Source organism: Eptesicus fuscus, chromosome 18 (genome assembly GCF_027574615.1).
Source record: "Eptesicus fuscus isolate TK198812 chromosome 18, DD_ASM_mEF_20220401, whole genome shotgun sequence".
NCBI classification, from domain to species: domain Eukaryota; kingdom Metazoa; phylum Chordata; class Mammalia; order Chiroptera; family Vespertilionidae; genus Eptesicus; species Eptesicus fuscus.
The window spans coordinates 46,292,390-46,314,716 of NC_072490.1; the positions used below are offsets into that span (position 1 = coordinate 46,292,390).

Genomic DNA, 22,327 nt, shown 5'->3' on the forward strand with positions numbered 1-22,327 from the left:
CAGTCTCCACCCACAAACTAGTGCCCCTCAAACCTAGGGATCACCCCCTGGAGCTGTCCAGGGTACTGGATGGCATCTGTTAAGGCTGCACTTGCGTGGGCCAGGGAATCCTGAGCTGGCTGTTGGGGCCTCAGCCACACAGTATCACCTCCATCTGCCTCTGAGTCCTCTCCAGCCTTGATACCTCCCAGGCCATCTGCCTGCAAAGCCCTCTCTGGCTGGCCCTTGGCCACTGCCCAGTCCCAGCTTCTGCCCTGATTCAGAGATCCCTGTACTTCCCTGATCCTCAGTCAGCACCCTGGGCCCCAGGGACCCGAGTGACACACTTGGATCTTCAGGGACTTCACTGATTGGCCGGACTGACCATGCCTGTCATCAACAACCAGCCGCCATGCGTGCCAGGCACCATGCCAGACATTTGGCATTCTCTATCTCATATCTATTCTTCGGAGGATGAAATTGCATTCAATTTACCATTCATCTCATTTTATCCACTCTTCGATAAAGTATGGTTATGGCCCTTTTAGAAATGAGGAAATAGGCTCAAGTGAGTTGCCCAAGATCCCATAACTAGTTAGTTGTGGAACTGGAATTTGAACCCAGATGGCACCAACGCTGCAGGGGGGAAACCAAGCCAGGACTGAACAAGGTGGGGGTTCAGGAAAATTGTGACTAAGGAATGTGCATTGACAGCATTCCCAGAGGATTAACTCAGGTTGCACCCCCCCCCCCCCCCCCGCAGGGATCCTAGGTGGATCTGACTTACCTGAGCCATTTAGTCTCTGCTTCTCATTTTCATTATGAAATATGGCCCGAGGAGAGTATTCTTTCTGTGAACAGAAAGAAAGGAGGTGGAGGTGAGCCTCTCTGTTCCTTGGCAGGGGAGGAGTGAGGAAATATTCAATGTCCCTGAGTCTTTTGACTACAGAAAGGACTGGGCAGGGTCAAAATCCTCATACTGTCCACTCATACTACCCAGAGAAGCACATTACTATGTCCTTGGAGTGCACATGTGTGTGTGTTTGTGTGTGTTGGGGGGTATTTATGAGACTCATACCCTTTTTAAAAAATAGATTACTTTTTAGAACAGTTTTAGACTTAGAGAAAAATTGAGAAGATTATACAGAGAATTTCTTATACCTCACACCCAGTTTCTCTATTATTAATACTAGAGGCCTGGTGCACAAAATTCATGCATGGGTGTGTGTGTGTGTGTGTGTGTGTGTGTGTGTGTGTGTCCTTCAGCCCAGCCTGCACCCCTCTCCAATCTGGGACCCCTCGAGGAATGTCCAACTGCCTGTTTAGGCCCGATCCCACTGGAATCGAGCCTAAATGGGCAATCAGACAGCCCTCTCACAATCCAGGACTGTTGGTTCTGAACCGCTCACCTGCCTGCCTGCCTGATCACCCCCCAACCACTCCCCTGCCAGCCTGATCGGCGCCTAATTGCTCCCTGCCGGCCCAATTGCCCCTAACTGCTCTCCTCTGCTGGCCTGGTCGCCCCCAACTGCCCTCCCCTGCAGGCCTGGTTCCCCTCAACTGTCCTCCTCTGCAGGTCTGGTCGCCCCCAACTGCCCTCCTCTGCCAGCCTGGTCGCCCCTACCTGCCCTCCCCTGCAGGCCCGGTCACCCTTAACTGCCCTCCGCTGCAGGCCTGATCGCCCCTAACTGCCCTCCCCTGCAGGCCTGGTCCCCCGCCCAACTGCCCTTCCCTGCAGGCCTGATTGCCCTCAACTGCCCTCCCTTGCAGGCTTGGTCCCTCCCAACTGCCCTCCCCTCCTGGCCTGATTGCCCACAACTGCCCTCCCCTGCTGGCCATCTTGTAGTGGCCATCTTGTGTCCATATAGGGGTGGCCATGTTTGACCACATGGGGGCAGCTATCTTGTGTGTTGGAGTGATGGTCAATTTGCATATTACCTCTTTATTAGATAGGATTTTACATGTATGTAGTTGTACATGCATGTCGTAGGGTACATTTGTTATAATTAATGGATTAATTTTGATATATTATTAATAATTAAAGCCATGTCTCCTTATGCTTCTCTTAGCTCTGACAGTTTCCCAGACTCTTTGGTTTTGATGGCCTTGATAATTTTGAAGAGTACTGAGAGTCACGTGTTTTTTATGTTGGGATCTTATCCACACAGTTCCTTCTTCCTGGCCTGCCTTCTCCCCACCTTCCTGGCTAACTCCTTCTCCTTCAAGGGTCAACTCAGAAGGCTTCAGGGTTTGCCTCTCAAGGTCAGTTCTTGGGCGCCTTCTTTCCTCCCTCTACACCGATGACTTTAAAAACAGCTCTAAGCCAACGACCCCCAAACGTGTGTTTCCAGCCCAGACTTTCACCGTGAGCTTAAACGCTGCCCAACAGGCCACCTGACATCCCCACTTGAGAGTCTAATAGGCCCAACGCTTAGTGGCCCAAACAGAGCTCTGGACCACTCCAGCCCCAGCCTGTGCATCCCCTGGACCTCCAGCTTAGCAAGTGGCTCTCGGCCCTGTCACTCCGGAGCTGGGGGTCTGCTCGCCCTGTCTTTCTGAAACCCACAGTCCTCAGGTCACTGAGGCATGGTGGGATCACCTCCTGGGATCTCTTCAATCCATCCAGTCCTCCAGGTGCCTCCACCCTGGCCTGGCTGAGCCCCCACCACCGTACGCCTGGATGCCTGCAGTAGCTTGCTCTCCTTCAGGTCATGGTCCACATAAACTTCAGAGCAAGCTTTTAAAATGTAACTCAAACCCTGACCCTGTCCTACTCAAAACCCTTCAGTGCCTTCCTTTTGCACTTGGAATCAGACTCACACGCCTTCCCTTGGCCTTCAAGGCCTCTGCAACCTGGACCCTCCCTGCCAGCCTCTCAAATCTCATCTATTTGTTTCCTCAAATGTTCAAGGGCTCAGGATGCTTCAGTGAGGAAAACAAAGGTCCTTGACCTTGTGGAGCTGACATTCTAGTGGGGAAGAGAGACAATGATGAGTAAGTGAAATGGATAGTATGTTAGAAGGTGACGTATTGTGGACCAAAGGGAAATTAGAGAGGGGGTGGGGGAGTCAGTGGTAAGCCAGGGCAGTATGGGCCAATAACTGGCTGCACAGAGTCCCACTGAGAAGGTGAGAGGTGAGCACTAACCTTGGAGGAAGTGGGGGAGTTGGTCAAACAGATGATCTTGGGGAGGGTGTCACAGACAGAAGGAACAGCTAGAGCGAGGGCCCTGGGGCTGGAGCATGGAACAGCAAGGGAACAGCATGGTGGCCAAGGTGGCTGGAGGGGAGGGGACACAGGGGCAGTCATATGAGGGAAGTTCAGTGAGGAAATGGGGCTCCTTTCCCTCACCTCCATACTCCAGTCCCAAGAACTACTGGGACCCGCCTGGCATGGCTCAGTGGTTGAGTGTCAACCTATGAACCAGGAGGTCATGATTCTATTCCCAGTCAGGGCACATACCCAGGTTGCAGGCTCAGTCCCCAGTGTGAGGTGTGTAGGAGGCAGCTGATCAATGAATCTCTCTCATCATTGATGTTTCTATTTCTCTCCCTCTCCCTTCCTCTCTGAAATCAATAAAATATATATTTTTTAAAAAAGGACTATTGGGTTCCCTGAAAGCCATGCTGCCTCTCACTCCTGCTCATACACAGTGGTTTCCTCTATGAGGATGCACTCAGCAGCTCTGCCTGCTACTCCTTACCCTGTAGGCTGGGCTGCAATGCCACATCCTCAAGGAGGTCCCCTTGATCACGTGCTCCCACAGCACCCTGGACTTCCCTTATATTAATATTCACCACCAGCTCCTCAACTAGACTGTTCTGGCCTGTTTGTAGCTGTCTCCCCAGGGCCTAGTCTAGAGCTGGGCTTGGATTGGATGCCCAATTACAACTTATTGAAAGAATGAATGCAGTGAGTGAATGAATGAATGCACCCACTCGGGGAGCTCTGGGCTATGTAGGGAAAGTGGCTAATTCCACGGAGAGCAAGAATGGAGGGAGGCCTCCTGCTGCCTCCCCAGGGATTGCTCAGGGTGGGTAGAAGGGCCTGGGGTCCTGACATTTTTCCAGGGTGCTCCCACTTTGAGCTCTGCTACAAAGGAGGCCTTAGAGGAGGGAGGGTGTTTTTTGGGATTTGGCCAAGCCTCTTTTGTGTTTTTTAACAAAGGCATTGAGAGGACCAGTAACCTCATCTGTGGAAGAAAATTCCAGGACATAGAAAAAGGACCTGCTTCAGAGGGTTCTCAGGGGTTCTTCTCATGTCTCCCCGCACAGACCTGGGGAGGGGGGTGGGTCCCAAGGGCAGCATTAGCACCACAAAGCCAGGGCTGCAGAAGGAGCAGCTCCCAGAACCAGAGTTCCAGCAATTGTGCCTTGCATGCCCGCCACCCCGCCCTTGCATGAAAGACTGGTTGGGAAATCAGGGCAACCTATGTCAGTAAGACCTCAGTGACCAGAGGCCTCTGTCCCTTTAATGACTGGATCTCGGGGAGGAGAAAACGCTCACTTGCACGCAGCCCCCTGTGAAGGCGAAGCTAATTTGAAAAGCCACCTGGATCTTTGCTGACGTATTACAGGTAATGGGTAGTCTTTTCTAAGGACTGTGCTGAGAAATACAGCCAATCCTCATTTGTTCTCAGCGTTTAGGGATTGGAAGATGCTGGCTTAGTTATCATTTTGGTTCGTGAGAGGTAGCACACACAATACAATACCGGAGGAGATGCTATTGTATATTGTACAATGGACCCAACTATGTCTGAACACAGCCCACTGTTGGCCGAGGCCAAAGACATTTGCATTTCTCCTGTCCTTCCTGTGGCCACCGCCTGCTTCCTTTTCATGCCCTGATTGTTGCGGAAATGTTCTCGGGGTTGGACCTGGGTGACCTTCCATGAGTCTATCTCCCCCTCTTGCTCACTTTGCTTCTGGAGGCTGATGCCTCTGTTTGAGACGTGTCAAAGGGACCATGGACCCATCACAAATCCTCCTTAGTCTTCCCTACAAGATGCGTGCACTAAGGAACACTTATGGGACCTTGCTTTGTTTGTAAACTTTTAACAACGGAGGTATAGCACACATCCTTGAAGTGCACTCATTCCAAGTATGCAGCTCTGTGAAGTTAGCCATATGTGTTCACCCACACAACCACTCCGAGACTGAGACATAAAGCATTCCCGGCACCCCGGAGGGCTCCCTGTGTCTAAGTTCTAGAACTTCATATAAATGGAATCATGAAACGTATTCTTTGGAGTCTGGCTTTTTTCACTCAGCAGCATGTTTGAGATTCATCAATGTTGTTGCCTGTATCAGCAGGTCATTCTCTTTATTGCTGAGTCGTACCCCATCCTACGGCTACATCACGGTGTGGTTGTCTGTCTTCCTGTGGATGGACGTTTGGATGGTTTCCAGTGTAGGCTCTGACTCATAAAGCAGCTATGAGCATCTTTCTATGAATTTTTGGGTAAACACAGTGTGTTTTCTGTTGGGCAAATACCCAGCCGTGGAATTGCTGAGTCATAAGGTAGGTGAATGTTTAGCTATAGTAGATACCGTCAACAGTGATTGTATCAGTTTATGTGTTGTGCTTTTGATATCTTCACAACATAGATTTTTTTTTTTGAAACATTGAGGTCACTTCTGTGCATAATGCCTTGGATGGGTGGTGAAGATGCAGGAGGTATTAGCAAACTTACAGCTTATGCACATAGATGGGCCCGAGTTCTGACTTTGGGAGAGATGAGGTGGGATGTGAGAGTGTTTGTCCTTGTAACCTGGAGTGAATCAGAGGGAGGTGTGTCTCTGGGTGTCTTTTTCACCCCCCAATATACTGTAAATACTGTGAGAACAGAGACTGTGGCTTATTCAGGGGTGTCTTCAATGTGTAGCATAGTTGCTGGCACATAGGTGCTTAGTAAAGGAAAACCAACGTAATAATTGTAGCAAACGTTTATTGAGCATGCCCTATGGCTGGGCCCTGTGGTGAGACTTTACCCCTATGGTCTTACTTAAGCCTCATAATGGTCCTTTGACCATTAGGGAAGAGTGAGGTTCCTGAATCAGAGATGAGGAAGGAAGCTGAGCCTGGGACAGCTTAAGACACGGCTAACACGTGGCAGCCCTGCAACCATGAGGCAGTCCGACTCGGAGCCTCGATACAGGTAAATAGGTACGAGAGTGGGCGCACTCTCGCTCTGAAGTCTAATACCCGCCCATTTTTCCTTTGTCCAACATGTCTTATGTACCCAGTGTTGCCTCCCTGTCTCTGGGAATTTTTATGGATTTATCATGTCCATGTCCATTCCCATGCGCATGTATTAAATTTTTATTTTCTCCTGTTCATCTGTCTCTGTTAATTTGCTTATTAGCCCAGCCAGAAGAACTTAGAAGGTGGGAAGAAAAGTATTAATAAAAAAATATCCCATTCACAAATGGGGTATGTGAGTGTGTGCATACATGTGTGTGCATGCGTGTGTGTGTCGTGGCAAGAGCCTGCACCCATTTCACAGAAAAGGAAACTGAGTAAAGGAACCCTTCTCTGTGGAGTCAGCCGGGCCAGCCCCCCCGCCAAGCTAATTCTTAAAGGCAGAATAGTTAACATGGACCCATGTGCCCCATTTTACAGAGAAGGAGGCTGGGCTCAGAGTGGAGGTGCCCTGCCCAAGGTCATGAAATTGTCTGCCTGCAGATTCCTACCCTCCTCGCTACCCTTAGGTGGCTCACGTGACAGGCATTGGGCTAACCGTGCAAACGGCATGATCTCAAGGAATCCTTGCAACCGCCCAGTGAGGTAGCTCAAGTGTGATGGCATTTTATCGGTAAGAACACGGATGCTCGGAAAGGTTACATAACTTGCTCAGCTCACCCCGTGAGTGGAAGAGCAAGGTGGGGGCCTCCTGCTGGCTCTAAAGCTGTGACGAGGCAGTGCTGTCCAACAGAAGGTCCTGCAATGACGGAAAAGTCCGGTATTTGTGCTGACAATTCAGTAGGCACTGGCCCCCTGAGAATATGTGGCGCTTGAAATGTGGCTCGTGCTACCAGGTGTTAGTCTTCCTTAGTTCTAATTAATTTAAGTCGCTTGTTGGACAGGGCCACTCTGAGGGGTCCGGTCAGGAGGAGAAGACTGCGGGGCACAGAAAACTGAGCAGCTGCCCTCGTGGGAAACCACTGAGCCCACCAGGAGGGACGCACTGGGGAGGTCCTGACAAAGCGCCCCCAGAGCCAGCTCTCATTTTGGGCTCCAGAACCACGCCCGTGGAAAGAGCCAGGGCTTCGTACTCAGACGTGGCCTTCACAAGTCTCTTAACCCAAGACTCCGTTTCCTCATGTATAAGATGCTTTAAAGATGAAATGAGAGAATACGCAGAATTGGCACTTGATAAGCTATTTAGTGGTCATACTATTACCACAATTGCTTTTATGGATTATGGGCTCACTGTTAAGCTTTTATGTTTTTTCTTTATATAATGGTAAAGCATATTTATGGTAATACTGGTAATTTAAACAATGCCAATGGGTATAAAGCCTGACCTAAAAATCTCTAAATACTCTACCCCCTCCCAGATGAAACCATTGTAAGTAGTTTCCTATGCCCTCATGCAGGATATGTCTCCACTTCCATAAACACCTAGAACAATGCCAATCTAGCCTTTTGAAACGCACAGAAGAGACCCCACTAAATGCATTATTCTTCAACTTGCTCCTGTCACTTTAAGAAATCTCGAGGGCATTTTCCCACATGTGCAGGTTCAGATCTACCGCATTATCTTCCTGTTTGCACAGTGCTTCCCGGTGAAGGTCATTCATGACTAATTTTGCAGGTCCTTCCTGCTGGACATGTAGGTTGTTAACCATTTATTTTGCTGTTGCGAGTGATGTTTCAAGGAGCACTTTACACACGTCCTTCTGTACGTGGACGAGAGCACTCACCCAGAGGGGCTGTTTTCACCAGTAGAACCCGGGGTCAATGGCTGGGGTATTTTAAACCGTAATAGATCTTTGCATATGTACAATGTCACTTAAAACCTCTCAGGAGCACTGAACTTCAAAGGAATGTTCTATTATGTTCTTCTGAAAAGACTCCTTAAGTCATGCTAGCAATCACCCCTGGAATGTGTTTGTTGGGTGGGTTTGGAGTTCCGGAGAAAACCGATTTTTTCTTTAAGCAGCTCTGGTTTCTAAAGTCTCTGTGGGGTAGGGATGTGGACAGGGCCAGGAGAGGGGACGTAGCCAGGGGACAGCTGCAGGTCAAGGAACTGATCCCCACTAACCCCAGCCCTGGCTGGCTGCTGGGGCTGAGGGCCAACCCTCTCCTCCCTGGGAGGCCAACCCAGTCGGGAGCAGGGCTTTGCTGCTTATGAAAGAGCACCCCAGGGAGCCACAGCCTGGGGCTCTGGTGGGGGAGGGGGAAGGCAGGAGACACCCAGAAGGGCTTCGCCAAGGACCGGACAATGGCGGGTCCCAGTAGGTGAAATCCAAACGGCCCACAAACGTAAGAAAAGATGCTTGGCCTCCCCAGAAACCAAAGAAACGCACACTCAGGCAACAATGGAGTATTCTTTTTCACCTATCAGATGGGCGGAAATTAAAACAACATGGTACCTCGTGCTGGAGTGTTGATACCTGGTGTGGGTAAATGGACACACAGGTGCACTCGTCGTGGAGGGAGGGTCGCTAGCAGGAAACTGGCTTTCTCAGGTCGATGCTATCCCACCTCTAGAAATGGCTGAAAGGAAATAACTGAGCAAATGCACAAGGGTATGTGGACAAAGAGGTGCCTTATCCAGCATTGTTCATAACAGCAAAAAGATTGGCGACAAGGCAAATGTCCAGAGGCAGGGAACTGGCTAAATAAACGGTGTTATCGCTATAAAATATAGCAATCTGTGGCTAAAATTGATGCTGTAGACTTGTGTTTACTAACCTGGAAGATGCCCACAGAAGTGGGGAAAAACAGGTTATAGAATAGTATTTGTGGTTCTGCTTTTTGGAAACAAAATTGGTTATATGTATTATTACATATGTAGTGTTACATATATACACACTTATAAATAATATATATGTTTGCATGTAGATATAGGTGTCTATGTGTGTCTATATATGTATATAATGTGAATTTACGTAGTAAATGTTTGGAAGGATATGAATGAGAATCTCCTCAGTGATTATATTTAAATGGTGGGAAATTTTTTTCACAGCATTTAGTCATTAATTCATTTTTATAGTTCTTTAAGTTTCCCGAGGGTTTTTCTTTTTGGCAATGAACCTGTGTTGCTATCATAATAGGACAAGTAATTTGTTAATATTTTAGTTTAGAAAGCGACGCCTCTGTCTCAGCGGTATTAGCCAGTCTAAATGCAAGACTGTCCCCAGCTCCTGTCTGCTGTAGAAGCCCCTCCGATCCCAGGCTGTGATTACAATAGTGACGACGAAGAGGAGGAGGATAATGAGGTCCATGCACTGAGCACACGCTGCATCCAGGCATTGGCTGGCACTTCAAGCACATTCTTTCTTTGGGTCCGCACAGTGGCCTGGGTCACAGGCACGCTCATGTCTCTGGATTTCCTAGGAGAGCCTGCAGTGGGGACTTGGTGCCAGGGGTGCATCGAGGGAGAGCTCTCATGGGAAATCTGTAAAGGAGTCAGGCAGGGACGCAGGATGAAGCGGGAAGAGAAGTTAAGCAAAGATGTGGGTTCAGCCGAAGTCTAGTCTTAGCCTGATCCCATGGGGAGCGCTGGACTGTGCATGACACCACAGCACTGTGCCCCCTCGAGGCCAGGAGGCTGGCCACTGGCGATGGGACGATGGGGAGGAATAACCAGGGAGATGGCATCAACCTCCCAGGGATCTCTGGGTGAGGCACCTCCCCTCAGCCAAGGGCCATTGTTCAGAGAAGAGCGCAGCGATTAGCAGCCAATGTAATTCTTTAATTACGGCGGGGGATGGGTATGCGGGATCAGTAAAGGGGATCCAGGTGGAGCACCAACCTCCTTCATATTACTATCTTTGTTTTACAAATGGGGAGGGGGGCTGTGGCTCAGAGAGGTTACATAACTTGCCCCAGGTTCCCCGGCTTTTCCCGAAAAACCCTCGGGAAACTTAAAGAACTATAAGAGATAGAGTTGGGTTTTGAACTCAGGTCTGAAGCCCTTGCTCTGAGCTCTGAAACGAGACTGCTGGTCATTTCACCGAGCAGGGAGGTCGGGGGGAGATTGGCTATCCTCCCACTATCCCCTGCCCCCCCTCCCAGGTTCTCCCCCATCTACTCTCTGTGTTTCCATTGGTATCTTGGCTGATGAGCAGTCCAACGTGGGGTTTTGAAGAAGGCAGCCACAAAAAGCCTTTGTGTTTCTGCAGAGGTCCCTGAAGGTTGTCGCTGGTGGAGCTGGTTGCTAGGAGACATTTCTCAAGAAAGGTTCCTTTGGAGAAGGAGCTCGGGCTCTGCCCACAGACCCATGCATGACACCTGGGAGAGAGACATCCCGGCACGTGTTTCCTGCCGGGGATTGAAGTAGATCCAATTCCTTCTCTGACTGTTTTTTCTGGGCCCCAGCTTGGAGGGTATCCTGGCTGGAAACAGTTTCTGTGCGAGACAAACTCCGAACCCTGGGGACAAAGGGCCCTTTGGGATGACCTGGCCACTCTCCCCATTACGTAAACGGGGAACCGGAAGCACAAGGAGTTGAGAGACTCACATAGTGAGTTAGTGGAGGGGTCCTGATTCGTCTCTCTCGTTACTGCATGGTGAGACAGCAGGCGCTCAGTGTGTGAGGACTGGCTGAGTTTCCCTTTACTCATCGTTGGGCTTCAAAGCCTTTGTGGGGGACAGATGATTACTTTGCTCAAATGGAGCTGAGCAGCTGGCATTTACTAGGCATCTACTATGTGCCCAACCAGGGGTTAGGGGCTTTAGCATCTTCACCTGCTAACCTGACCTCTGCACTATCTTGGGGTCAGTTTCTACTGCCTTTTTTCCCCCTCGACTAAAGATCACCTTTTGTTGTCTCTTTGTAGGTCTAGACAATTTTGATCATATACTATATGTGGGATGTGACGTATTCTAGAGACTGGATCTGTTTTCGTCTTCTGAAGAGTGTTACACTTTGTTTCTGCAGGCAGTACAATTACTGGCGGATCCCTTTGAAATCCCCTGGGCTTAGTTTTATGCTTCGTTAGGGAGGATTCATGCAAAGTTCAAGCTATTTCCCAAGCCTTCCTAACTTGGCAGGACTCACTTCCAGACTCTCCCCTCTAAGGACCTTGAAGGACTTGGCTTCAGGCTTTGTTAGGGCAGGTCCAGAGCAGCCCCTACACTGGAGCTCGGTCCTCACTCCGAAGGCATGGCCTTTCTGGTTCAGCTCGATGCCTGGGATGAAGGTCTCTCCAATGACTCCCAGCACTGCTTGACCTGTAGTGACTTCACTCCCCAGCTCCTAACAGCGGATATCTGGTAAACCTTGGAGGGTCTCACCCCAGGCACGTGGAACCCTAGATTTTGGACAAAGACTTTTGGGTCCTGGGACCCCACACAGGCTTCTGGGGTCCCCCTTTTCCCACAGATTCCTTCTGCTTTTGTTCCCCCAGTGCCCCAAACTCTGATCTTTGCCTCCTAAGCTCAGAGGGACTGCCATGCTCTATGGGGTGTCCGTTGCCCTGTGCCATGCTGGTGCAATGATCCCAGGAGAGCCCAGGAGGGGAGGGGGCTCACCGAGGAGCTTTCCTCCCCTCAGAATCACAGCACCTGTTCCACACTGTCTGCTCTCCACTGCCTGACAACAGTTGTCTATTATTCTGTAAAGAGTTAAGTTGTTTTTGGTGGGAGGGCTGGTCTGGTACCTGGTCCTCCATCATGGCCAGAAGTCAAAGTCCAGCGCACACCTAGGTTCCCTCTGTCTTCACTTGATTCTAACAATACACTATGGCAAAGGTGGTGGCTTGTCACTCTCACAATTATGGTAGTACCAGAGGCCCATTGCGCGAAGTTCATGCACTGGGGGGTGTCCCCTCAGCCCCTCGCAGTCTGGGATGCCCTTGGGGGATGTCTGACTGCCATGGAGGTGGGAGAGGCTCCCACCACCACCGCTATGCTTGCCAGCGGTGAGCCAGGCTTCTGGCTGAGCAGCGTTCCCCCTGTGGGAGCGCACTGACCACCAGGGGGCAGCTCCTAGTTGAGCATCTGCCCCCTGGTGGTCAGTGCGCATCATAGTGACCGGTCGTTTCACGGTTTGATCAATATTAGCCTCTTATTATATAGGATATGTTTTCATTTATATGTGTGTGTGTGTGTGTGTGTGTGTGTGTGTGTGTGTGTGTGCATCTGTCTTGCCAGCATGCACAAGCAAGAGATTCTCCTTGCTGACTTGGTAAAGTGAGCAGCCATGCTGAGAAGAGCACATGGTCAGGAACTGAAGCACACGTGTTGGGAATTGTTGGCAGCCTCTGGAACTGAGGCCAGGCTCCAACCAACACCCAACATCTGGGACCTTCTGTCCTATAACCACAGGAAATGAATCCTGCTGCAAACTGATGGAGCTCAGAAGCAGATTCTTCCCCACTTGAGCCTCCAGATGAGGACACAGCCTGACGGCCAGCCCCTTGTGAGACTGAGCAGAGGACACAGCTATGCCAGGCCAGGACTCCAGCCCATGGAAATCGTGATAAAGAGTGTTGAAGCTGCTGATAGCGTGATAATTTGTTACCACAGTAGAAAACCAGTGCAATGGGCTGTGGAGAGTGAGAGACCTGGGTTTGATTTCTGCCCTGCTTACCAGCATTGTGACCTTACATGAGTCACATCACCTCTCTGAGCCTAGTTTTCTCATCTGCAAACAGGTGCAGACTTGAGAGAATTGGAGCTAGTGATGGAAAGCACCTAGCACGTGGTCTGGAACAGAGTAGGTACTCAATAAATAGTGGCAGTTAAGAGTTATCATGATTTTAAAATTTCTTGTATTTTTATAAGTTTTTTGACACCTATCATGGATTGCTTTGGTAAATAGAAAAAAATATGTTTTTCTTAAAATAATTAAGGAGAGAGTTGACTTACGTAAGAGCCCAGATCTAGGCAGCATTAGAGCCAGTTGAAGCCTGAGAATCCTTCCTCATACCTGAAATGGCAGCAGCAGCAGCAACAACAACCATATGAGCCAGGCCCCTCAACTGTACCCAATCTGCAGGGTGATGTAACTATTCCCATTTTACAGATGAAGAAACTGAGGCTCGGAGAGGTTGAGTCACTTGCCCAAATTCCCACAGCTGACAAGTGGCAAAGCTGGGATTTGCCTCCTGCACCTGGAAGGAACCACCTAGTGCATGGCCTCCAAACCTGGCCTGGATTCTCCCTCCCCAGACCCCCGAGGAGGTAGCCTGAGGGACACCTGGGTTTTCTGGAACGGGGCAAAGGCAAGGAAATCAGCAGTGAGGCCTGGCCCCAGATCTCATTACGCCAGGGGAGATCGCGTTTCCCCTGTTCCGGCGCCGTGGGCAGGCAGAGAAGTGGGCAGGCAGCCACTTCCCTGGTTATTCAAGTAGAAAATTACAGGTGCCCAAAATAGCCTGGGCATTCTTTTATTTATGAATAAGCAGCGAGTCTGTGGAGCTGGAGGGGGGTCACATGTATTTCTTTCCACTGGGCACCTTCCTGGGATCTGCAGGGATCCCTCTCTCAGGAAATGGGGAGCTGGCAGGACTGGGAGGGCGCGCTTTCAGGGCGTGAGTGTGGGAAAAGGAGAACCCAGGCCTCACCAGGCAGCCGCTGGAGGGGACCACAGGCCTGAGGGCCCACATTCCCTGGGGGTGCAGGGAACGGAATGGCAGACCTGGGTCTGTCCTAGCCACCCCCTCCTTGTCCTATGGGCCTTCATTTCTTCTTCTGTAAAATGGGATGAGTTCTAAACTCACAGAAAAGTTTGTTTTCTTCAGAGCATAAAATTAATACTTGTTCACTATGGACTATAAAGAAAGTACAAAAAACCCCACAACCCACAAAGATGACCATTATAGCCCCCCAATGCCCCTCCCTATTATATAATCAGGATTCACATTTGGCATATATCCTTCCAGGCTTCTTCGACAGCTGGGAGGGCCCAGTGCCTGAGCCACTGTGCTCTAAAAATGGAACCCTCACATAGAGTCGGTCAAGAAACCTGTATTGGGCACTGCCCTAGGCCCTAGGCCCTGGGCCCCAGCACCCGCCGCATCCTTCTTCCTGTTTCCAGCCCTCTGGCGACAACCCCCGGCTCTGAGTCCCCCCTCGAAGCCATCTGAGGGGTTATGGGGAAGGAAAGCCACTTCGCAGGCCCCAGACTTGGATGTGGGGCCCACGGGGGGGGGGGAGGGCTGGAGGCCCCTGGTAGGGACATCTGTGACCTTCCCCTGCCGCCGGCCTGGTGCACAGAGGGGCTGGCCGGGCCTGGCTTGTCAATCCCGGTCTCTCCTCCCTGGAGGACCGGAGGGGAAGCTGCTGCCCTCTCCCCGGGCTGCGTCTTCACTAGTGAATACGTAAAGCGCTTAGATCGGGAGCCTGGCACACCGAGTGCAGTCCATACACCTTAGCCACAGACACGACTGTTCCATCATCATTACTCCGAGTTGGGAGCTGGACAGCCCGAGGCCATTCCCGTTTGGAGACTGATTTGTAATGAGCCAGAGGAGACGGCCGGATGGAAGTAACAGCAGCGCTGGTGGCCACCACTTCCATTTATCAGGTACAACACTGTGGGCAGATACTGTGCTGAGTCATCTCGCTGCGCACAGCCGCCACACTCAATGGTTCTCTTCGCCCCCCTTCATAGATGAGGAAACCGAGGCCCAGGGATGTTAGGTAACTCTCCCAAGGCCACACAGCTGGCAGGTGGCAAACAAGGACTGTACTCCAGGTTTGTCTGATGCAGGATCCCTCACCCATGCGGCCGAGCCTGTCCATATGAGGAAGGCCTGAGGGAGCTCACTGTCTGGAGAGCAGAAGCCCGAACTTGGAACTTCTCCCAAGTTCCCTGGGTTTGCTGAGTGGTGGAGGGAGAGGCTGTGGATTCTGGGGTCAGCTGTCTTGATCCCTACTCTGACACTTCCTAGCTCTGTCATCTCTTAACTTCTCCAAGCCTCAGTTTCCCTTCCGGAGAATGGGGATAATAAAAGTGTTGCCGAGAGGGTGCAATTAGATAACATAAAGCTCCTAGCATAGATTTGGGACATAGAAAATGCTCAGTAAATCCAGCTGTTAATAACTTTACCACTGCTATTCCCAGAAGATGTATTGAATTTTCAAGAGCCACCTCCCTTTCCACCTGAATGGTGGGCAGAGCGGGGGCTGGTTTAGCTCCAGGAAACTGGTCTTTCCCGGAATGTGGCGTTGGCTGCTTTGTATTGCCCTTGGCCTGAGCTGTTGCAGACACGGGCCCCAATGTGAAAGGAGGTGGCAGGGCAGAGGGGTCATGCCCCAAAGTCCCTAACATACACTCTATCCACTCTGCTTCCCCCTCCCTGTCAGGATGAGGAACCAGCAGGGTTTTCACAGTGGCCCGGCCCTGTACTCCCTGTACTCGCAGAGAGGGTGCTGCTCTGAGCAGGGGGAGGTGGAGCAGGGCAGCTGCAGGACCAGCCAGGCCCATGTGGCATTGGCCCATCTGGACGGCTCCTTCCCTCGGGCAGATACTCTTGGTTTCTGCAGCTCCTGTTTGCAGGCAGGTCCCTGACGGACACTCAGCTCAGGGCCTTGACAACTTGGTTGGGAGAGGCAGGGGCACTGATTCCTGGGTTCACCACTGACCTGCTGTGTGACCTTGGACAAGGCACCTAACCTCTCTGAGCTCAGTCTCCCAGCTGTGAAATGGGGATCCCAGGGGCACCGACTCCCTGTAGTTGTTGTGAGATGGTCCGTGTAAAGGACTCTGATGGTGCCTGGCACACAATAATTACCAATTAAGTGGGAAATTATTATTTCCTTGAAACGAAGTTGTCTGAAGCCCTGTGGTCTGAGTGGCCCAAGTGCTCTGTATGAGAATGAAGAAAGGGAGGCGACAGGCCACATTCTGCAGGTTGTGTCCCGTGCAGTGCAGGTTCTAGACCTGGGAAACCAGCTCCCTTAAAGAGAGGACATGGCCATGCGCCCTCTTCTTGGTAAGTCTGCACGACCTCATGTACACACAGCATTTTGTATCAAAGTCCCCCACCCATGAGCCTAAACGTGCAAGTTATCCCAAGGAAAGGACAAAGGATGCGCACCAAAATACATCTACTAGGACGCGAAAGAATAAAAAATACACCCAAATACCCCCAAATCAAGGATTGGCCAAGCAAATTGTGGCCTGTCCAAATTAGTGGAAAACAATGCAACTATGAAAAAGGAAAAGGTACCCATGGTCAGTCGCGGAGTGTGGAGAGGAAGTCATTACGCAGCTCTAACGACACAGGAGCTGAGGGGGCGGGCAGAGATCTGCCAGCGTCCGCACCTCGTGTTAGCTGTGGTTTCATTGGATGGAAGGATGATGGGTGATTTTACTTCTCTTCCTTTTCTGATCAGTATTTTCTGATTTTCCTACAAAAATGCATTCTATGAGCAATATAATCTAATAATAGACAAATATGCAAATTGACCATACCTCCGACACACCCACAAGCCACGCCCACCATCCAATCAGAGCGAGCATGCAAATTAACCCAAACCAAGATGGCTACAGCCACAGTGAGCAAAGTTTCCTAGGTAACAGAGGAAGCCAAGCTTTCTGCCAGCCGTTGCAGGCCTAAGCCTTCACTCAAGCTACAAAGTTTCAATTATAGAAGGTAAACAAATTCAAACAAATGGCGGAAGAATGGAGCTTGAGAGAGCAGGCCAGGGTTACCGCCGGCAACAGGGGAAGCAAAGCTTTCCGCACACCCTGGGCAGTCTCACCCGCTTAAGGCAACAAAGTTTCAATTATAACCCCAAAACAAATGGCTTCGGGCCTCGGAGGGAGCCCCAGGCTTGGCTCTGCTCCAGGCTACAAAGTTTCAATTGTAGAAGGAAAATAAATTCCAGATACCATGTTGCCAGGGGGCATGGCCAGCCTGCAAACCACCAGAGGCCCCTCGCTCAGGCCGTCCCACGCCCCAAGGGTACCCCACCCTGATCAGGGACACCCTTCAGGGCAAACTAGCTGGCCCCCACCCCTGTACCAGGCCTCTATCCTAATAAAAGAGTACTATGCAGATTGATCATCACTACAACACACAATATAGCTGCCCCCATGTGGTCAAAGATCCTGCCCCCATGTGGACACAGGATTGCCACCACAAGATGGCCAGCAGGATAGGGCAGTTGGGAGGCACCTGGCCTGCAAGGGAGGGCAGTTGAGAGGGACCAAGCCTGCAAGGGAGGGCAGTTGGAGGTGATCAACCCTGCACGAAAGGGCAGTTAGGAGTGACCAGGCCGACAGAGGAGGGAAGTTGGGGGCAAACAGGCTGGCAGCAGAGTGGTTAGGGGGTGATCAGGCTGGCAGGCAGAAGCGGTTAGGGGCAATCAGGAAGGCAGGCAGGCAAGCAGTTGGGAGCCAGCAGTCCTGGATTGTGAGAGGCAGGCAGAAGCGGTTAGGGGCAATCAGGAAGGCAGGAAGGCAGGCAAGCAGTTGGGAGCCAGCAGTCCTGGATTGTGAGAGGGATGTCCGACTGCCCAGGGATCGGGCCTAAACGGGCAGTTGGACATCCCTTGAGGGGTCCCAGATTGGAGAGGGTACAGGCTGGGCTGAGGGACAACCCCCCTCCGTGCACGAATTTCGTGCACCGGGCCTCTAGTAAAGAATAAAAAGGTATTTTAAAAGGATAGGAGCAAAGTTTACTTTTTTAAATGAGAGAAATGGAGTATTGCGGAAAGTTTGGAACATAAAGAGGAAAAAACCAAATCAGCTATACCTCCTTCTCCTCATCCCTATTCTCACCCGCCTTTCTGCCCTGTGTGGGGTCAGGTTTGTTTTGATCGAATAGCAGCTGTACGGAATCTGTTCTCACCGAGGCCGCAACTCTGCGTGACCCTCCACTCCCGCCCTTCGCAGTGGGAGGAGTTCAGGGATCTGTTTCTACGGCTCTACCTCCATTCCCTCGTTGCCTCTCTGGGCTTCAGTTCTAGTCTCTTTGGAAGCACACATGCTGCTGATGGCTGGCAGCTCCGTATCACCAGTCACGACTGCCCCTGAATTCCAGCCCAAGCGAGCGGCTGACTCTTTGGCCAGATAAAATAACAACAGAAATAATAGCCTTTGGTTGAACTCTTACTGAGTGCCAAGTACCTACTGTGTCCAATAGGTTCTTTTACTAACCCATTTCACAGATGAGGAAGCTGAGGCCAACAGAGGCCAAGGAGGTGGCCAAGGTGGCAAAGTTAGTGAGTAGGGGGGCCAGCAATTAAACCACAGTCCTGACGTCACAGCCCAGGCTCCTAATACTATGCTAGAACTGACTCCAACTGCTGACCGCAGGCCTGCCATACCAAGCTCCCTGGCCTGGTTCTGCAGCCCCCATCAACCTCTGCCCCTTTTGTTCTCAATCCTACAGCGTTCACACTTGCCCTGGCCCTGCCCAGAGTTGCCTGCAGTCCCCTGAGTGGTGGCAAGGCCTCTTTCCCTTCCACCTGGAATACTGTCACCCTCCTCTTGGTCTGGCTCCCCCGTCCAGGGCTCGGCTTAGATGGCACCTCCTCCGGGAAGCCTTCCCTGATGCCTAGGGTTGGGTACCCTTGGGCCATCACCTCCCTGTGAGGGGTGAGCTTGGAGGAGGCCCTGCTCTCTGACCTGGCCCATCCCTCCTAAGGTGCTCAGCCTCCACAGCTGCCAAGTCCTGGGATGGTGGAGCCTTTGCCAGGCAGGAGGCAGATGGCAGGAAGCTTCAGTCCTTATGGCCAGTCCCAGGTCTTCATGCCACACCTGACAGCCTTCTGGCTCAGCTCCTGTAGGCACCACGATTCCCTGCAGCCCGTGGCCCCGGGGAGGCAGCCAGGGCTCTGCGGCCGGAGGATTCTGGCTGGGGCGGAGCGGGCCAGGGCCAGAGGAGTGCTGCAGACTGGGCCAGCGAAGTCACCCTCCCTCTCCAGTGTCCACCTGGCTGAGCCTGGCTGAGACGTCGCTGGAAAAACTGCCGCTGGAACTTTCCATGGACTCTGGGCCACTCTGAAGTGGCAGGATCCAGAGGAGAGGGAGCCGTGAACCCCTCCGCTGCTCGGGCTCAGAGCAGACTCGCAGGGAGGTGACAGGGCTCAAACCAGTCCCCGTGCCGCCAGGTCCTGGGCGGGCTTTTGGAGTCCTGCTGGGGATTTTTTGCATCAATGTCCATGGGCGGGTTGGCCTGTAATTTACGGAAGTTTAAAATTTTACAGGCATAAAGTCTGCCACATCATTCTCTACTATCTTTTACAACTTTTGGCCATATTGATTTTATTATACATTCGTTTTCCACTTCTTTGGTTTTTGCTCCATTTTTTCCTTACTTCTGTATTCTATTGTTCTTTTACCAACTTCTTAACTTTGACATTTAGCTCATTAAATCCCAGCCTTCTTTTCTATCTGCATTTAAGGCTATAAACGTTTCCTTAAATGTCATTTTAGCTGCATCCCACATATTTCAATTTATGGTATTTTTATTACCATTCAGGTCTAAATATCGTCCTGAATATTTTCTTTGGTCAATTTACAAGTGTTATATATTCCAAACATATTTCAGTTTCTTTTTTATTTGTGTTATTGTCTTTAATCATGCTGTTGACCCACGATGGTGTGTCTGATTCTTTGGTACCTGGACTTAGTTTGGAACCTAGCATGTGGAGTATTTGTACATGCTCCGTGAGTGCTTGAAAAGATGTATAGGCTTCTAAACATATCTTTTAAACCAAGTCTGCCGTTTTCAACAAAGAAAGCAAAACCATAATGAGATACCAATGTACGTCTATGAGCTTTACAAAAGTGAAGATGTTTGGAAACTAGAAAACGTTGCTCAGAATGTGGGGCAGCTGATTACAGACAGTGTGGTGGGAGGTGACTTATTATCACCAGTTTGGCTCTTTCTAGCAAAGGTGCGAAGGATGGTATTTCAGTTACTTTTCCTCAGTTGCTATTTTTTGTTCAACCTGGTGGGTAATAACTCGGGTCTCTTCACTGTGGGGGTGTCGTTCTCCTATGGGGACTCCCACGTAAGAAAAACCCTGTAAGCCTTTTTCCTGTCAATCTGCCTTAGGTTGATTTACTCCCAGGCCCAGTGCCGACCCTGAGGTAGAGGTAACGTCTGGCCCCCTGACAGGTAAGAATGGATGTGCCCTCAGACGCAGCAGTCCCACCTCCTGGTCCACACCTGGGAGACACGCGGACACTCTGAGACACGCACGGGGAAGCCCACGGCAACGTTTTCACGATGAAGTCCGGGGAACAACCGAGCGCCCCCAGCCGTAGTGTGGCTAGGTGGTCGCGGCACATTTGTACAGTGAGACACTATCTGACCTTGCACACACCTTTCAGATACACCCAGCACCGTGCACGACCCTCAGGAACACATGGTAAACGGAGAAAGGCAACTGCAGACGCCACATCCCACGCCCACTTATGCAGAGCTGGAATCTCAACACTGTAGGGCTCTGTGCCCAGGCCGGGAGGGAGGTGGCCTCAGAGAGGGAGGGGGGGGGAGGTGTGGGCAGGCCCCAGGCTCCTCCCAGGTGGTACTCAGGGGCTTTTTCTTTAGCTAAGTGGTCAGATCCTGGGTGTTTGTTGGCCATGCTTCATCGGACCCTACATATGCATATTTTCCAAGTAGTCTTTTGTAACTAATATTTAGTTCAAATGATTTAAAGAATTTAATAATTATAACACAAATTTGTTCATCTATCCACAAATCATCTCTGAGGAAGAGTGTGACAGATCTTACGCGAGGATCAGCTTATTCTCTACTCTTTCTCCAGGAAAGCCTGGACCCGATTGTGTGAAAGCACCCAAGTGGAAGAAAGACAAGAACTAACCTCAGGAGTGACCTCAGTGGGACCTCCGCGGGGCCAGGGCTGAAGCCGGTTCCCGGGAGAGTCCCGCCTGAAGGAACTCGCAGGCCTTGGGATTTACAGCGTGTGCTTGCCCACAACGAGGGCTGCCTGGACGGCGTGGCCCTGAGCAGGCCTGGAGGCTGTGACGGGCGAGCCAGGGGCCAGACTGGCTCTTCTCAGGGATGCCAAGGGACAGTCAAGTCCCCAGCCTGCTGGTTGGCAGAAACGACATCGGCATGAGTTTGAGATCCTGCTTTTTCTTCCTCTGCCCCCGGGCTGTTGAGGGTAGGAGGCTCCTGGGCAGGAGGGTTCAGAGGCACCAGGAAGGGGGCAGCTGGTCCTTGGGGGATCTCCACGCTGGCGTCCACATGGAGAATGCAATGTGATCTTACGATTCCCGGGAGCTGACGGGGAAGGCTGAGGAAGGCACCTTTCCTAACCCGCTCCTGCCAGCCATTCATGGCGGCCGTGCCGTCTGGCTCCCTGAGCAGACTAGCAGCTGAGTGGCCCTGGGGCTGGGCTGCCCTCTGTGCCCCAGGCCCGGGGCAGCATCTGGCTCCCAAGTGGATGCTCAGGGCATATCTGTGGAGTGGAGGAGTGAGTTCCCTGTCTGGCAGCCATGGGTTCACTCAGGCCTGTTACATGTCCACCCTGTGCTGGGCTCAGAGCATCCAGCGTGAGCGACAGGCAAGGTCCCTGCCCCCACGGAGCGGAATGCTGGTTGGGAAAACCAGATGTGAAGGAGTTAAAGGCAGAACCAAATGGTGGTCAGCTCGGAGAAGCCAGTCCAGGACTAGGGACCGGGATGGGGTTGCTTTAGCTGGAGGGGTCAGGGGGCCTCTCTGAGCTGAGACCCGAGGGAGCCCGTCCCGGGGAGGCACAGGGAAGATCCACCAGCGGTGCTTTGGCCACATCGTGCATTTGCCATGAACGTGCCGCACTGAATACCCCAAACGACCCCCAAGTGTTCCCCAGAGCTCGGGCGCATCAGGAAAAGGCCCTGGTGGTCCCTCAGAACAGCATCACCACCCAGCTTCTGCCCGAGTTTCAAAGGTTCTGTGTGTGACAGCCCTCTGGGACGCCCCAGGCCTCATCCTGCGTTTCCTTGAGTCCAAGCCGGGCCCTCCCAGTTTCCCTGGACAGGCCTGCTGATTTTTTTGGCCTCCTCTTGGATTTTTAGATCACAAAGCAGAGCCCCAGCTCCTGGCCCTTTCTCTCCGCCCCGGGCCCTGAGATCCGATCTCTCGCTAACAAAGGCCCTGTTCACAGGCCTCAGAGACACAGTGTTCTGAAAGCAGATCCCTGGGGCCCAGGGAGGGCGTTTTTTGGGTTTCTGCCTCCTCAAAAGCCGGCTTTGGATTTGGCCCCT

General features: G+C 51.5%; 1 long non-coding RNA gene across 1 annotated transcript; it reads left to right on the forward strand.

Moving 5' to 3' along the window:
- The first annotated feature begins 5,322 nt into the window (after positions 1–5,322).
- On the forward strand, positions 5,323–20,910 carry LOC129147155 (uncharacterized). The gene is made up of 3 exons (XR_008554499.1): positions 5,323–5,499; positions 20,169–20,231; positions 20,884–20,910. It is a non-coding gene; the product is annotated as an uncharacterized LOC129147155 (long non-coding RNA).
- The last annotated feature ends 1,417 nt before the right edge of the window (positions 20,911–22,327 follow it).